Below are 4,238 nucleotides of genomic sequence, written 5' to 3' on the forward strand. Positions count from 1 at the left end.
TTTAATTACTGATTTCATGTCTGAAGTTTAACAGGGAGCCTCTCAAAAGTGTACTTACTTGGATCCAGGATTTTTCAGGGGTATGACTCCAGTTTACTCCATGAGCTCATGCCTCTTGTTTTCTTTCAGGTTTCTCTGACCCCAGTCAATCTAGTAATAAGTCACATATAGCTGCCCTTATAATACCATTTTAACAGCAGTAAGTTCTGAGTATATCTGCTAAAATATGAGCTCTATAGAGCACAGGGATTTGTGGCTTCTTTTTTCCTTTTTTTTTTTTTTCTGTGCAGTATAACAAGTGCTTAAGTATTTTTTAAATAAATAAATAAAACTATTTTTTTAGCCTGTCAGATGGATCTACTTTGGCTTCAATGACCTTGCCTCCTTTTAAGTATATTTCTCCAATACTCCTTGATATTCCCCCAATGCGCTTGCTGCTATTTCCAGAGTTAAAATAATTCCCCGAGCTTCATTCATCTAACATCTTGAAACTTTTCTGATGTCCAAAGTTCTTATACGCTTTTGGTGCCACCAGATTTTACACAACAAAGCACCCTGCATACAAGATTTTTTTTACTTTGATCTTGGGATGTGTAGTAATCTCAAAGTTTCTTCTACCACTTTCAAAAAGAATCAATATTACCATTAAAATGGAGCCCCCCTCTCTATTTATCTGTCTATCAATAAATATTCACCACTCCTCTGTGGTTGAATATGCTGACTGGCTCCTGAAGCCAACGTTCACAGTCAAGGCTTATATAATCAATAAATCAAACATGATTTGAAGGATGTGTTAGAGGAGGGGATTGGCCCTCCAACTAATGGACAGGCCTCATAAATACAGTAAGTTATCAGCTCTGCAATGTTTTTTCTTTGGTCCTGAATACAGCTAATAACAAGATAAAGCAGAACAATGGTTTTGGCTATTGATTTAATATGCCAACTAACGATCAATGCTAAAATTATAAGGCAAAAACCACATACTCTAATGCTCTGTAGCCCATGTGACACATAGCTTGTCTTGAGGTTTAAAGTCACAGCCTGTAGGTTCTGTTGAGAAAATACAGGGAGGAAAAGGTCTCCCAACAACCTTTGTATATAAAGTCTGTATACTGCTCCTTTTGTGGTAAGCTTCAGTGAGACTAAAAGACTCTCTTTTCTTGGTTCTCTAATCCCTGGCTTGGTGGCACCTACTTAGGTTAGGGCTGTTATTCAAGGTCAGTCTCTGAGGTGTGTAGTCATGCAGACTGAAGTCAGCCACCATCTTCTCTCCCATTGACTAAAATCATCTTGAATCTTACCACTTAGTACTTAGAAAAGTTGAGCAAATTTACTAACTGTTATTTATGGAATACATCCTAATGCCTGAAAATGCATAAGATGCTAGAAATCAAATGGTCCACAGAAGCCACATGGCTTTCAGTCTACTCAACAAGCAGATGTTAAATAAATAATAGCACAAACAATTAAGTATTATATATCATTAGTTGTTTGTTTGTTTTTTTGTGGTACGCGGGCCTCTCACTGTTGTGGCCTCTCCCGTTGCAGAGCACAGGCTCCGGATACGCAGGCTCAGCAGCCATGGCTCACGGGCCCAGCCACTCCGCGGCATGTGGGATCTTCCCAGACCGGGGCACGAACCCGTGTCCCCTGCATCGGCAGGTGGACTCTCAACCACTGTGCCACCAGGGAAGCCCTATATCTTCAGTTTTAAAACACAAGTTTGTTTTGTTTTTTACGTTTTATTGTGCTTCACCATTCTATTGTGTCTTACAATCAATGGTGTTTTACAATTTCTGAAAGCCAGGCAGCGCCCATGGTGTAGTTGTCATTGTCAGTATATAACCAAGCTGTCCATTGTTGTCACTTAGGTTTAATTATGTGTATTGTTGGAAACACACTGGTGAATTTCAGTGACATTTTAAATACCTCTGAAAGATAACGTTTTGATTTGTCCTGAAATTTAAAATGTTATTTTCTACACAAAAAAAGAGAAGCAGGGTAGGTCAATGTAAATGTAATATGAGGGAAGAGGTAGTCAGTAGCCAAATCATGATAGTAGCCTATAGGCTATATGAGTGAATTTTAATTTTATCCAAAGTGCAATGGTAAATTATTGACATATTTTAACCAGGTAAATAACATAATCCAGTTGGTATTCTAAAAGATCAGTATGAATTGTGTAAGCTGATTGAGAAACAATACTAGAAGGGGAACCATTTAAGAGCCTATAGTAATGTAGGATGGTGGAGTGGAATAGAGATTGTCAAAAGTATACAATTTGGGATACATTTGTAGAATCCACAGGACTTGATGATGAATTGAATTTTAGGTGAGAGAAAAAGGGAAGTGTCAAGGATGACTCCCAGATTTCTAGAGAGAAGAGTTGGTCATGTGATTTATCACATGGGTATGTTTTAGTGAGATGGATAAAATTGGAGAAATGGTTAAGACTAGAGTCCACTAACATTGAAAATTGAGACCAAGAATACTTGTAGGAAATTTTATTTCTCACTCATTGCATTATAGCAGTTAGGAGACAGGAACTACACTGGTTATTCAAAAAGAGAAATTTCAATATAAAGAATTGTTAACTAGTAAAAAATGGTTTAACTACTAAGAGTAAATAAAATGGACTTCAAGGGATCTAGAAGCAGTGGGTTCAAAAGGGCAACTACTACCTCTAGAGGATGAGAAACAATAAAGAAACTAAGAACCAGGAGAGACCACTGTCCAGCCAATGCTGAGATTCAGACTTCAGCAAAGAGAGCATGGCTGCCACAGGGATACACAGCCTGCCAGTGGTGAAGAAACTTGTCAGAGGGCTTGGCTGACAATAGTTTGTAGAAGCAATGAACTGTTGGGGTTTGGGAGCCTTCAGAAGGGCTGCTGGTGGGGAGAACATGGCATGAGGGCACAGTTGTTGCTTGTCTGTAGAGGCCCCTGGAGTCCCCAACTCAATAATGCCATTTGCAGCAACATGGATGGACCTACAGATTGTCATACTGAGTGAAGTAAGTCAGACACAGAAAGACAAATGTCTTCATATCGCTTATGTGTGGAATCTAAAAAAAAAGGGTACAAATGAATATATTCACAAAACAGAAGTAGAGTAATAGATGTAGATAACAAACTTATGGTTACCAGGGGTTAAGAGGAGGGAGGCATAAATTGGGAGATTGAGACTTATGTATACACACTACTATATATAGAAATAGATAACTAATAAGAACCTGCCATATAGCCCAGGGAACTCTTCTCAGTACTCTATAATGGCCTATATGAGAAAGGAATCTAAAAAAAAAAAAAATGTGGATATATATACGCATAACTGATTCACTTTGCTGTACACCTGAAACTAACACAAAATTGTAAATCAACTCTACTCCAATAAAGATTAAAAATGATAATAATAATAATAAATGGGGACTTTGAACCTGGAAAGAAAAGTGTCTTCCTACTGCTATCACCTTGCAGTCACTCCAGTGCCCTCTACTGATGCAGCTTAACGTTCTGCCAGCTGGCAAAGGAGATTACAGAGCACAGCTCCAATGTCAGGAAGCAAGGTAAACAAGGGTAGATTTGGAACTTAAACACAGTAAGTTGATAATTGGCACAGTCATTTATGTGTTAATTCTTTTGATAATAATCTACTGTAAATACATTAGTTACCTTATTTAATCTACCATATTTAAGGCACTAGCTGAATATAATGCTATATCATTAACTAACAAATATTTACAGATTTCAAATAACAACTCTGGACATTGCTAAGGAAAGTCTTTATTAGGAAAAATTATTGCAAGAGAGGGAAAGGGACTATTGTAATTGGGGGAGGGGACTGTTTCAGGAGGGAGAAGCTCTGACCATGAGATCAGCCAGTGTCTCAGAGGTCAGGCAGAAAACGGTTCTCTTCTTCTTTCTTTCTTTCTTTTTTTTTTAAATAAAAGGGTTTTCTTTTATAAGGAGTAAATAAGACTAAAATAGGTGGGAAAGTGAGGTGACAGGATAGTAGGTAGTAGATCAGAAAATGTTTTATCCCAAGGCCTGAAATACAGCTTGGGAGAGGCTGTTAAGGAAGGTTCTATGCTGCTCAGGCTGGGGGTGTGTTAATGTTTAGGGGCCTGAGGGAAGGAGAGAAGCTTAACCAAGGTCTAGTTAACCAGCATTTTGTTCTTATTGACCAGTGGGGCAAGCCTTTCCGCTAGTCATTTAGAAGCCAAAAAGGGGAATTTGGT

The sequence above is a fragment of the Orcinus orca genome, chromosome 4 (genome assembly GCF_937001465.1).
Source record: "Orcinus orca chromosome 4, mOrcOrc1.1, whole genome shotgun sequence".
Taxonomy (NCBI): Eukaryota; Metazoa; Chordata; class Mammalia; order Artiodactyla; family Delphinidae; genus Orcinus; species Orcinus orca.